This window comes from Gorilla gorilla, chromosome 8 (assembly GCF_029281585.2).
Source record: "Gorilla gorilla gorilla isolate KB3781 chromosome 8, NHGRI_mGorGor1-v2.1_pri, whole genome shotgun sequence".
Lineage (NCBI taxonomy): Eukaryota > Metazoa > Chordata > Mammalia > Primates > Hominidae > Gorilla > Gorilla gorilla.
This window is the reverse complement of record NC_073232.2, coordinates 142,084,569-142,098,621: the sequence shown is the minus strand read 5'-3', so window position 1 is coordinate 142,098,621 and position 14,053 is coordinate 142,084,569.

The following is a 14,053-nucleotide window of genomic DNA, read 5'->3' as shown; positions in this document are numbered from 1 at the left end:
CACTGCAAGCTCCACCTCCCGGGTTCACGCCATTCTCCTGCCTCATCCTCCCGAGTAGCTGGGACTACAGGCACCCGCCACTACGCCCAGCTAATTTTTTGTATTTTTTAGTACAGACGGGGTTTCACTGTGTTAGCCAGGATGGTCTCGATCTCCTGACCTTGTGATCCGCCCGCCTCGGCCTCCCAGAGTGCTGGGATTATAGGCGTGAGCCACTGTGCCCGGCCAGCTTCTGAGTTCTTGCCGTGTTCTCAGGCACTTCCTGCAAATGCAGACATGGATGCATGTTTCTCCTATTTTCAGCTGATACAGTAACAATTAAAACCCAATTTAACAAATGTTTAGAACCCTAAGGTTTCTGGAATTGCGTTATTTCCAAATAGCTTGGCCAGTTTGTCCTGATACCATGTATTAAATGACTCCTTTCCCCACGGAACTGAAATGCCATATGATGACATCCTGAGATTCCACAGACCTGTGGCTGTTTCTGGACGGGCCAGTTGGCTCCATTGATCTACTTATGTCTGTTGTTGCATTGGCCCTACAATGCTTTATTTACAGTGGCTTTAGGATTCATTTTGATGCCATTAGTATTAAAAATGTACCTTGCTGTTTTTGAGCAAAGACATGTCCCCAGTCTTTGCTCAAAGGACCAAGCTTAGCTGTGAATGTTGTCGTGGACATCAGAGGCAGGCCTAGCCAGTGGGGGGTGTGGGCTTTGGGAATCCTTATTTGTTGCTGCTTTTAAAAATGGGGCTCATAAATGCCCCTGGCATTTGCTGTCAGAGAGGCCCTTCTGAGTGTCCCTGACATAGGGCACAGTCTCGCAGGGTGGCCACCTTAAGCTGCAACCCCAGTTATAGGTTCGTCAAAGATCCAGTTGTGATGTTACACACCCATGCCGGGTGTACATCACAATCCCACGAACCTCCATTTTCAACAGCTTTCCTTCCAGAAAAGACGCTGCATGAATTCCCCACCCTTCAGGGACGGCCTAGGGTACTGAAGTCAGCGGTCTGGGCATTACCCCGTCATACAAAATGACAGGCACGTTGCATGGGCAACAGAAAGAACTTTCCAATAAATGCCAAAGAAGACCTGCAGGGTGGACACGTGCCTGCTTTTCCTCAGGTGAGGCAGCTGTGGCTTTTGAGAGCAAATATATCCCTGAGGGTCCCACAGCTAGGAATTAGGGACTGGAACCTGGGCTTGTCTGATGCAAAAATCTAACTTGAAGCCGCCACCACAATCTGAGCACTCTGCACGTGCCAGGAAGCCAGGTCGCCTTCACTGGAACCTGGGTATGGCCTTGTGAGGGCGGCTGCTGCCATCCCTGTTCTGCAGGTGAGGTGGCTGCAGGAGCTCCTGGGGCTGCTGCAACAAATTCCACCAACTGGGGGGATGAAAGCAGCAGCAATGTCTTCTCCTACAGTTCTGGACTTTGTAATCAGGTGCTGGCGGGGCCAGACTCCCTCCGAAGGTGTGAGGGGAGCAGTCTCCTTTCCCTCCCCCAGCTGCTGGTGACTCCAGGTGTTTCTCAGCTGGTGGCTGCCATCACTTCCATCTCTGCCTCTGTCTTTGCATGGCTTTCTCCATTGTGTCTGTGTCTTCCCCTTTTCTCTCTTTTTTTGGAGACAGGGTTTTTTCTCTGTCGCCCAGGCTGGGATACAGTGGTGTTATCATAGCTCACTGCAGCCTTGACCACCTGGGCTCAAGTGATCCTCCTCCATCTTCAGCCTTCTGAGTAGTTGGGACTACAGGTGTGTGCCACCTGCCTGGCCAATCTTTAAATTATTTTTTAGAGAGACAAGGTCTTGCTAAGTTGCCCAGACTGGTTTCAACTCCTGGCTTTAAGTAATCCTCCTGCCTTGGCATCCCAAAGTATTAGGATCACAGGCGTGAGCTGCTGCATCCAGCCCTTTTCTGTCTATTATAAGGGCAACTGTCATTGGATTTAGGACCCACCAGGATAATCCAGCATGATCTCATCTTGAGCTCCTTAACATAATCATATCTGGTAAGGCCCTTTTTCCAAATAAGATCACATTCACGGGTTCCAGGGATTTAACCTAGACCTCTCTGGGGGCCCCCATTCAATCCACTACAGAAACCAAGGCATGGAGAGGTTATCCAGCCCACACAAGAAGCTGTCTCTAAAGCAGATGTGCTGGACTCTGATCCTGAGCCGAGCATGACTGCCCTATCCCCCACTCCCCACTGCAACGGGCCAAAGGTTCCCAATCTGTGGGGCTTCTGCAAAGGCAGGGCCCAAATGTGGCACTGTCTCTCTGAGCACTGAAACCTGAAGGCCACGATGGCTCCACTGCAGCCTGGGGGTCAGAACCTGCATGATGGAAGTCCATGCTGGCCGAGGCAAGCCAGGGGACCTGCTCAGGGAGTGGAGTTTCTGGGGGGCCTTCTTGGAGGAGGGAGGGGAAGAGGAGGAGGGAGAGGGGGAAGAGGAGGAGGGAGAGGGGGAAGAGGAGGAGGGAGAGGGGGAAGAGGAGGAGGGAGAGGGGGAAGAGGAGAAGGGAGAGGGGGAAGAGGAGAAGGGAGAGGGGGAAGAGGAGAAGGGAGGGGGGAAGAGGAGAAGGGAGAGGGGGAAGAGGAGAAGGGAGGGGGGAAGAGGAGAAGGGAGGGGGGAAGAGGAGAAGGGAGAGGGGGAAGAGGAGAAGGGAGAGGGGGAAGAGGAGAAGGGAGAGGGGGAAGAGGAGAAGGGAGGGGGGAAGAGGAGAAGGGAGAGCGGGAAGAGGAGAAGGGAGAGCGGGAAGAGGAGAAGGGAGAGCGGGAAGAGGAGAAGGGAGAGCGGGAAGAGGAGAAGGGAGAGCGGGAAGAGGAGAAGGGAGAGCGGGAGGAGATGGTGGCTTCCATCCTTAGCCAGGAATGAACGAACTCGCAGCACCTGGCAGGCTCAGGCTCAGCACATGACAAACTTCCATCCTTTCCTTGTGAAACTCTGTTCATCTACATCTGAGACCAATTTGCTTTAAACTACAGAATACCTGTCATATTGCTTCCTGGCACAGCAGTCAGATGTTTGCTCGGAAAAATACAGGTAGCTACATACCTCTTGGTGCTGTACTATTTAGATGTGTCATTCTGTGTCTCAAAGCAGCAGCAGCTTCAAATAAATGAGTGTTCTCAGCTTGGCTCGAGTCCTCCTGGCCTGGAGACCGTGCAGGAGCTGGCCACCTCCCTCCAGCAGCTGAGCAGAACCCATGCTCGGCTTTTTCAACCATGGCTCGAATTCAGCGTCGACGTGATGCAGCCGGTGCCATCTCGGGCCCTTGGTCTTAAGTCACACTGAGGTCCAGACGTTGGTTCGTATGTTTGGGAACTCGGTCACGTGGCATCGTGGTCAGAGCATACAGTCCTCGACATAAACGACCACACGGGCACTCACGCCCACACTGCAGGGCGGTAAGCGGTGTGCAGCCCTGCGCTAGGAAGGAGCTGAGCTTCAGGGCAGCCCGCACTGCCTGGGTCCTAGGCGAACGCAGCGTGGCGACCGTCTAGGCGTTCTGAAGTCAGGCGCATAAGGAGAGTGTTTTGATGTTGCTCCCTTTTTAGGAAGGGAGGAAGGGATTTAGCAGCTGCTGGAGGATGCAATGCTCAGGTCTTCTCAGTGCTATCAGGGGACTCCGAATCGCTTTGTATTATGTGCAATTTGATTTTCTCATGAAATTATGTATAGTGTGTTGCAACAAATTTTTTTGTTGATTTTTGAGCTGATTTTCCCTTTAAGTGGCTGAAAATAGGCCGTCTATGTTCCCCCAACACCCACTGCTTCTTGTGGGCTGCTGGGCACTGTGACGACCACCAGCCAGGGACATGGGTGTTGGCACTCCCAGTGTGCAGGCGGGGCAGAGGCAGCAGGCGTGCTGTGTCCAAAGACTCCTGCCAGGCCTGCGCGTCCACTGGAAGACAGCAGCAGTGTGGAAAGCCACTGCTTCAGAAGCAGATGAGGCCTACGTGCCCACGGGCTTCATGTCTTCCATGGCTGAAAGCTTCATCTTCACAAAAAGCATTGAAGGATAAGAAAAGAAACACCTCCTGACCTCATCGAGGTGACTTTAGTAGCTGGCACGGTGGCCGTGCTGCCCCCGCGGTCTGGGCTTTCCCCATTTCTTCGGGGGCTTCTGAAACCTGCTGATCTTGTCCTCTGCAGGTGTGAGACGATGTCTCTGCTGTGTGCACTTCCATCTCCCTGGCCTTGAAGATCCTCCTGCTCGTGTGCTCCCAGCTCCAGGAAGCTCCACGAGGAGGCCTTGAGCCAGGAAAGACTCCAGTGGGGGCCCAGGAAAGGAAATCAGCACAAATCAGGGACTGTCAAGAGTTCCCGGCATCTGGCCCCAGCCTGTCTAGCACCCAGCAGACAAACTGAGAAGGGGCTGGGAAAGCGTGGACCCCAGGCAGCTCTCACAGGGCTGGGACCGGCCCTTGCGGCCAAGGGGTTTAGACCGCTCGCCCAGTGCTGCTTTCAGGAAGAAGAGTAAACGAGGCTGGCTGGTGATCTCTGAACTCGCTACCAAACGCACCCTCTGTCCTTCTGAAATCCTTCCGCCACTTTCTCAACAGAAACAAGAGTTATAACAGTGGCAGCCACAACGAGGCAGAATCTGCAAAAATGAAATTTAAAAACCGACTATCCTTCCCCCATTCCCTGAGTGTTTTCTCCACGCAGGTGAAAAATCTCCACGTGTCCTCTTGGCCCCCACAGCTGTCCCTCAGGGTCCAGCCGCTGGCGTCCAGCTCTGCACATGGGCAGCCTGGACCACGGGAGGGCACTGGTGCTAGAGAGAAAGGCCACGCCTCCATGGCTTCCTGCGCGGCCCCTGAGCTGGGCTGCTGGAAGGAGACGTGATGAAGTGGTAATGCGCATGCACCGAACACCGAACTCCTCTGCACCCCAGGTTAGGAAACCCCCGACCCAACCTGTGTACAGGAGGTGCAGAGACAACATACCTCTCTTCTCAAGGGGTTTCTGCAGCCCCCATGAATCTGCTGTCACGCGTGCATACCTCAGGTCATTTAAAATCATAAAAGCCATAAGACACACAGAGGCTCTTGTGTACCTGGGATGAGAGCGCTTTCGCAATCCTGGGTGGTACGCACTCTCTGGGGGCAGATGCTAGTTTCTGTCTACATTCTGGTCATTGCCTTAAAAGCATCCTTTAGAGTAACTTCTTAACAAAATGATAACTCTCCCCCCGAGAACACAGCCACGGAGCTGCCCAGGCACAGCTTCCTCTACCCCTAGACCCTCGGTCAATAACTTATGAACCAACTACTTCAAAGACCACTTCTCCTCAGACCCCGGGGTCTTCCTGAGAAAGTAAATGAACACTAACAGGTATTTCTTCTTATAAACCTCCTTGGGAATTGGTCTCTTCAGATCGAGAACTGTGTTCCTCATGTGGGTCCTGGGGGCCTGTGCTGTGTGGAGGGGTTCCGCTGCTTCCTCTCTCTTGAGCTTTCTTTTTAAAAAATAGAGATTCCTTGCAAATTGCTTCAGCCCCTGTGGGAAGCAGTTTGGAGATTTTTCAGAGAACTTAAAACAGAACTACCATTCAATCCAGCAATCCTGTCACTGGGTATCTACTAAAAAATAACTGTTCAACTGAAAAGACACATGCACCCCTATGCTCATTGCAGCACTATTCACAATAGCAAAGACATGGAATAAACCTAGGTGTCCATCAACAGTGGACTGGATAAAGTCCACTTTATCCAGTATACACCATGGAATACTATGCAGCCATAAAAAAAGAAGAAAACCACGTCTTTGCAGCAACATGGAGGCAGCTGAAGTCCATGATCCTAAGGGAAATTAATGCAAGAACAGAAATCCAAATACCACATGTTCTCACTTATAAGTGGGAACTAAGTCTTGGGTACACACAGACATAAAGATGGGAACAACAGACACTGGGGACTCCAATGGGAGGGAAGAGGGGGTCAGGGCTGAAAAACTTCCTATTGGATACAGATGTTCACTATCTGGGTGACAGGATCGATAGAAGCCCAAACTTCGGCATCATGCAATACACCCTTGTAACAAACCTGCACATGCCTCCCCTGAATCTAAAATAAAAATGGAAATGAAAAGCAAATTTTAAAAACCTTCACATATGTTACAGGCTGCATTTAAAAAACCTGAGATTCCTTCCTTCCTTCCTTTGTTCCTCCCTCCTGAGGTAGTGTGTATAGTGTATGTGTGTGTGTGTGTGTTTGTATACACACACCTGCATAGCTAGGTATAAAGAAGGTAAACTGCTTGTAATCCCCTCACCCAGAGATGGGCGATGAGCTCTGGCCCGTTTCTGGGTATCGCACCCGGGCACATGCCTTATGTGTCGTCTTGCTACTCTGTAGGGATGGGCCTCTTCCCCTTAGAAGACAAACAGGCTGAGATCACACCCATTCTACTGAATGTTTCCAGTGGATGTATCCAGTCCCTCATTGCTGGGTCACTGGGTTGATCCCATTTCTTTGCATAACACAACTTCGGTTATGTTATGCAAAACATATCCTTGGCCATACTTCTTTGCATGTGCCTTGGAGAGATTTTGTGATCACTGTATTTTTTTGTGTGCCTTGTAAAGTTTTCAAAGATCTTTGAAGCCTCTTGCTATTTCCAGCACTCTTTTGAGGCAAGCTCCCCCATTGCTGTTTTGCAGACATGAACACCGAGGACCTCCCTGGGCAGGTCGGGTCAGGGAGGCCCACATTTACCACCCTGGCTCCATGCGTTGGCCGCCTGCTCTGAATGGCAGGACCTGGCTCCATGCAGTGGCCTCCCGTCTGAGTGGCAGGACCTGGCCCTCCCGAGTCAGGGGAAGATGTCCCTCCACCTTAGAAGGAGGCGGGTCCTGGCAGGAGGCCTAATGGGAGGAGGCCCAGCCCACTTCAGGCTTTGGTTCAGAGGGGGACACAGCAGAAGGTCGAGGGGAACATGCTCACCCCACAGATGCAATCATTAAAAGGTGATGAAAAGAACCAGCCCAACTGTGGGGCCACCAGCCTCGACCTCTCCCAGGCCTGAACCACAACATCCTACATCTCATCTGCCATCCTCATTGTCACAGTTTATTAGAGGAATGTCTGTGAGCACCAGCAGCTGACATGCCTATGGCCCTTCTTTTTACCTGTCTGAACATTCTGGATTTACCCTGTGCATGCTGTCCAGGGCTGCATCCCTGCAGCTGAAGGGCATTCCTGGGAGGCCCAAGTGTGCCTCGGGAAAGTGCCTGACACTCGGTCAGGGCTACAGACACCAGGATTCCCTCTGGCTTCTGGGCATGGTCACTCAGGCCTGACATCCCTGGATCAGGGAGATTCTGGGATTGGATGTCCTCAGATACTCTGGACCTTCTATCATAGGTCACAGTCCTGGCCTAAAACCCAGCCACACAGGGTATCCGGAAGCCTGCAAAGCCCTGAACTGGGCCCAGTGCCCATGGCACTCAGATGCCTCTGGGACATCAGAGCTGGCCTGAGGCCTTCGTCCCTCTCCCCCGTCACCTCTGGGTACTTTCTCCCACTACCCACCCCGCCAGGCTTTCAGTGCATGCAGGAGCCCAGGGACTGGGGTTCCATGGCTGCTCCCTGTTGCCTGCTTCTTGAGCCCTGTCAGCCGCGCTTCCACATCAGAGTGAAGGCAGTGACCCCTGCAGATCTGGGGTGGCCAGAGCCCGGCTGTGTCCTCTAGTGGCCTTGCGGGGGCTCCGAGAGCATGCTCACTGTGCAGGTTCTTTGGGAAAGGGGCTTCTCTCCAGTTCCTCAGGCCCTTGTTCCCCCAGTTCAGCTCACTGTGGCCTCTGCAGACCATGTGCTGGGTGTGGCCGCCTTGGGGGAGGGGGAGGTGGAGGCAGCCAGTGGCCCATGGTGGTCTTATGTTCGGTTAACCTAGAGTCAAGACAGGGCTGTGAGCTTCCTGCTCGGGTGGCTAGAACGCCTCTGGCCACTGCTGGTATGGAGCAGGGCTGCTCTCCACTCCTGCACAGCTGGAGGACAGCAGCCAAAGGGCAGGGGAGTTAGCACCCTGGGGGACCTCACGTGGTGGGAACACTGCCCTCCAACACTCCTGTGGGTGAGGGAGGCCCACCCTCTGTGGCTGTGGGGGAAGGATCAAAGCCTGCTGGGGACCCAGGAAGCCGACAGCGACACCCTGGAGTGGGGCCTTCTGATTAGAGCCACCCGATCCTGGCCTGGGGGGCGGGGGAGCACAGCGTCCTTCTGTCCCAAGGGTCTGCTTCACTCATCAGCAATGAGAGAGGCAGTCTGTGCACTGGCGTGCAGCCCCTTGGGTGCCTCCTGTTCCAGAGCTCCACAGCCACCACCAGGCCAACTTCTCCATGGAATTGGTGGTGCCAACTCCCAGCCCACAGCTCTTGCAGGAGAGCTGGCTCCAGAGTGTTCCAGAACGTCCCAGGTCTGGCTCAGGGATTCTCTTCCATGTACTCACCTGGACCCGAGGCTCCCTGAAGGCTGGAGTCCAGCCTTGGGTGTGCTGGTGGATGGCCCGTCTGGTCAGGTGGGAGGAGCCCTCGGTCGGGATACTCCGCTGTCTCCAGCCAGGGGCTCAGGGGAGGTGAGTGCCAGTCCCCAGGGCCACCATGCAGAGTCCACGAAAGGCTTTTTCCCAAGAAAGCCCTCCAGAATGGTGGCTTAGAAGACGGCTCCCTGAGTGAGAATACTTAAGTTCTGGAAACAGCAAGACTTCTGGGAAAGGTGCATTTCAGGGATGCCTGCCCAGATGAGGTTTGAATTGCAAAGTGTGGGGCAGGGAGCGTCACATGGCAGATACTGGGTTTGACAACTGCAAAACAGCTCCCCTCCCTCCCAGTTCCAGGGTCAGCCACGGCTCCGGCCCTTGCAAGTATCTCCCATCCCTGGTGAAGCCAGGCCAAAGCAGACCACTCGGCAACCCACCTCTCCTTCTGGGTGGTGGTGGTGCCAGCAGAAGACCCCTTGGGAGGGGGCTGGGGGCCGGCTTAGCTGTGATGATGATTTATGGGTGTTTGTGCCCATGATTTCAAGTTACCTCTTGGTCACTGGGGTGGCTTTCAGAGAAAGGCAGGATGTCTCTGCTTTGCCTCCTGGGCGCCTCCCACATCAGGCTGCACCCTGCTGAGCGGTGATGGAGATGAAGACTTGGCAGGACCCGCCCCAGCAGGCCACACCTTGGAGGGACACCCCAGCAGGCCACACCTTGGAGGGACACCCCAGCAGGCCACACCTTGGAGGGACACCCCAGCAGGCCACACCTTGCAGGGACGCCCCAGCAGGCCACACCTTGCAGGGACGCCCCAGCAGGCCACACCTTGGAGGGACGCCCCAGCAGGCCACACCTTGGAGGGACGCCCCAGCAGGCCACACCTTGGAGGGACGCCCCAGCAGGCCACACCTTGGAGGGACGCCCCAGCAGGCCACACCTTGGAGGGACGCCCCAGCAGGCCACACCTTGGAGGGACGCCCCAGCAGGCCACACCTTGGAGGGACGCCCCAGCAGGCCACACCTTGGAGGGACGCCCCAGCAGGCCACACCTTGGAGGGACGCCCCAGCAGGCCACACCTTGGAGGGACGCCCCAGCAGGCCACACCTTGCAGGGACGCCCCAGCAGGCCACACCTTGCAGGGACGCCCCAGCAGGCCACACCTTGGAGGGACGCCCCAGCAGGCCACACCTTGGAGGGACGCCCCAGCAGGCCACACCTTGGAGGGACGCCCCAGCAGGCCACACCTTGCAGGGACGCCCCAGCAGGCCACACCTTGCAGGGACGCCCCAGCAGGCCACACCTTGGAGGGACGCCCCAGCAGGCCACACCTTGGAGGGACGCCCCAGCAGGCCACACCTTGCAGGGACAGAAGGATCCTCACGGGCCCTCCAGTGGTGTTGGGAATCTACAGGAAATAGGGGCCAGGGCCATTCCTCATTGGGGGACATGTGAACAGTCTTAGAAAAGCCACCATGTGCCATATGGAAGCCAGGCCTGCACTTTCCCCAAAACCACCTGCAAGCAGTGTCGGCACCCAGGCAGGTGTACGCAGAGGACACAGGTGTGCCGGGTGTGCTCAGGCTCACACCAATTATGTAAACCCTGCCTCATTTCACAAACGCTTTCCCATTGCAGAGGAATCTTCTCAGGAGGGGACAGCTGCGCTGCCCGTAACTGGGATGTGTGAGGCCTCCAAGGTCTGCAGAGGGTTTCTCCAGCAGGGTCTCTGGTTTATGGCCAGTGTGGCAATGACGACGGTGAGGCCTCCTCCTGAAGATGCTGCTCAATCTCTTCAGGACTGGGGGGACATTTAAAATTCCCCTTCCTGAAAATCGACAAAGTGAGCAAAGCTGCAAGAGGAAGGAGGCACCTGGAGAACCTGCCAGTCCCGGGGAGCACCCACCCCAGCTAGGTGGTGCCTGGTGAGTGCAGGCGTCTCGTTGCCACACCTGGAGAACCTGCCAGTCCCGGAGAGCACCCACCCTGGCTGGGTGGTGCCCAGTGAGTGGTGTCTCGTTGCCACACCCAGAGAACCTGCCAGTCCCGGGGAGCGCCCATCCCAGCTAGGTGGTGCCCGGTGAGTGCAGGCATCTCGTTGCCACACCTAGAGAACCTGCCAGTCCCAGGGAGCGCCTGCCCCAGCTGGGTGGTGCCCGGTGAGTGCAGGCGTCTCGTTGCCACACCTGGGAGCACTGGGGCTTTTGCTCAGTAACAGTATCATACACTTACACGATGCCTTTCATCTGGAAGGATCTCATGGCTTCCTAAAATTTAACTCTCCGTGGGGACTGTTTTACCCCAAAAAGAAACACATCGTGGGAGTGAATCAAAGCCTGGAGCTCCTGAGAAACGAAGCCTTCTCTGTCAGACGGGGACTGCAGGGCGGTCCCCCAAAACCTGGGTTAGCGCCAGGTACAGACACCCTCCTTGTCTGGTTAGAAAGTGGGCAGTGACAGGAAGGTGATGGTCCCTATCTTGCACCAAAGCCCTCTCAGAGGCCAGCCTAGAGGGCAGAGCTTTCCCACCAAGGCCCAGAGCAGAGCGGCCTTTGGGTGGGGATCCAGGGACAATTCCACCGCCCTGGAGGACCGCCTGCTTGCTCAGGACCTGATTCCATGCTCCATACATGCTTCCTTGTCACCAGCCAAGTCTCACACATGCATCCACTTCTCCTTGTAGCCATGGCAATCACAACACACAAAAGCAATCCTTTTTGCATAATATCGCAGGTTGCTTAACGTTAGGACCCTGATACTTTCTCCAGCTGGGTTTCCTTAATGTGAGTCAACAAATCAACCTGGAAGCATGCGTTCCGCTGGTGTTCGGGATCCAAACAGCAGTGACATGTAACTCGAAGACTTGGAAAGAACCGTTGGGTATGCCCGTGTGTGGTGCTGTGTGTACGATGTGGGGGCTGGCTCAGCCCCCTCGCCCAAGGGCTTGAGCATCTCTGGTGAGAACCATGGGCACCACGTGCACTCTGCTCAGATGCACTCCTTGGGGCTCCCTCGGAGCTGAGAAGAACTCCAGCTTCTCCACGGCAGCAGATCCATCAGATCCTTCCCCACCCTTCCTTGCCCGACTGCATCAGAGTCCGTGACAACTTAAGCTCAGGGGCTCCACTCTGCATCCTCAGGCCACGGTAGAAACATTACCTGTGAGGCCGACCACATCACATCTGCGGAACGTGCCTGACTGCCCAGGTACCCACACTGCCAGGGACTTTCAACAGCCTGGAAAATGGCAGCTTGAAAATAAGTCTTTAATAGGAGGGTGGATAATTTTTTCCTAAAGGCTCCCAACATTGATACCATACTGTACGGGATCGATCTTAATTACTGTCCATGTGGAATTTTTTTCTGGTGGCTTTTTTTCCAATGAAAAAAACATTAATGAGAAACTTTAAAGGCTTGTTAACAATGTCCTTTCATCAATCAAAGGTGCTGTCGGGCTGGGCTCTGCCGTCAGTTCGCACCTCGCTGCCCAGCATCCACTTCCTACTTTCTCATCCACCCCCACCCCTGCCCCCATTACAGATCCTTGTCGGGGCCGACCCGGGTGATGGAGGCCAGACGTTTCACATCTGTCAGCAGCTGGAGCCATGGGGTCCCGAGGACACTGGATGGCTGCCCTCAGTGGCTTAGAGACAGGTCAGTACCTGCAGTTTCTCCACCTTCCCGTCCCTTCAGACAGACAGACAGACAGACAGACAGACGGGGCTGCTTGGCAGAGGTCTTGGGCAGAGCCGTGTTTAGATCTCAATGTCTTTCAAACTGATAAGTAAAACTGATGTGAAGTTCAGCTCTTTAAACACAAACTTTTAATCAAATGCCCATGAACAGGAAAGAAAGAAAGAAAGAAAGAAAGAAAAAACCCACACGGTCTGAGGTCTGAGGGAAGCCAAAAAATTTAAATCCCCCACCCCAGGGCCTTGGACTGTTTCCGGGGACCCCACTGCCCCGATGGCAACAAGAAGACATGCAGACAAACAGGGGAGGCCCGAGGACATCCCAGCAGCTGTGGCCGAAGCAAGGGCCGTTTCGGGATTGGTCTTTCAGTAAAATCTTCTTAGTAAAATAAAACACTTTCCCCCTTGCTCATACATGAAGCCAATTTATCTCTCACTTCAGAATCCTCCTCTGTGCTGTGAGAAGCCCAAATAGCACTAAGATCTGTAGCTTCATGAACAATCTCACATCAGCTCAGTGTGAAATCCTGCCCGCTCCAACGGGGTGAAGTCCGAGCTGGCGCCACTACCCATGGTCACAGCTACGGGTGCATGGACAGCCAAGGTGGGCAAGCGGCAGATGAGACGGGGAGGGGACGTGGCCCCCAGGGCTGTTCTGTCCTTGTAGGCCAGGTCAGGGGATACAGCAACATCCGTAAATGCATTTCTGCGAGGAGGATGCCTCACATTGCTGCGAGAATCTCACTGACCAGCTACTCCCCAGAGTCCGCCACTCCACAGGGCTCCGGTGGGTCACACCACCTCTTAGGTTTCTCAGCAATTCAGGTGGATGGGATTTTATCCTTATCTCACAGTTTTGTAGGAAACAAGTTCCAGGATAATACTGCTGTTTACAAACGATGTAAGAAACAAAACTGATGGCTTCAGTATAAACATATCTACATTGGACTTGCTTGGCCCCTCCAAACGGGATTCTGGAGAAGCATGTGGGGTGTGATGCACCAGAGAAGCTTAAGTCGCAGAGATGGTTTCAGTTGGTTGCACATTATCCAGCCACCCGAGGGGTGTTCAGTAAGCTGTTTCTGCTGGGTAAGAAGTGTATACAAATTACAAACCCCAATTAAGTTCTCTGTAAGGTGAGCTTGCCCACTTCCTCTGCAACGCCCGGTGCCTGCAACCTTCACATCTGGAAGTGCAAATTCATGCCCATAAGTTCTGCAATTCCTCATGCAAGAGCTCTTCCAAGCTTCCTGATTCCGCATCAGCCAACACCATAACATGCACGTTTGCACGGTCATAGCTTCCCTTCTCTGGCGTCACAGACTCACCACTGGAGGCGGCCACAGGACACGTGGAATGCAGGTGGGTTTACTGGACACTTCTGTTCCCAGCGGGAAGAGAGACTGGGAGAAGGACAACCCCTCACAAAACTCAGTCTCCTGCGTGGCCAAAGGCAACTTATTTTGCCACAAGTGTGGTTCTGCAAAAACAAGTATTACTTCTGACTCTCTCATCTCTCTGGAAACAGGTGAGCATGGTCCGCCGGTCTGAGTGGCTGCGAGGTGGCTGTCGCGCCGTGGCGGGTCTCGGTGTCGGCCTTCAAAGCATCGCAGTGCTGGGAAATGCGACAGGGTGAGGGGGACCCGGGGCCAAGGCCGAAGAACACAGCTTTCTTGTTTCGACATTTCTTTTTATTTGGAAAATAATTTTGTATTTCTTTGTGCCTTCCCTCTCTCTCTGTATTTTCACGAACGGCGCTGCAGCTTGGAGGCAGAGCGGCTCTAGGCAACCCGCGTGCTGGCTTTTCATGTCGGCCTCGGCAGAGCTTGTCCTTGGAGTGGTACACGGCCCCACCGGTTTGAGC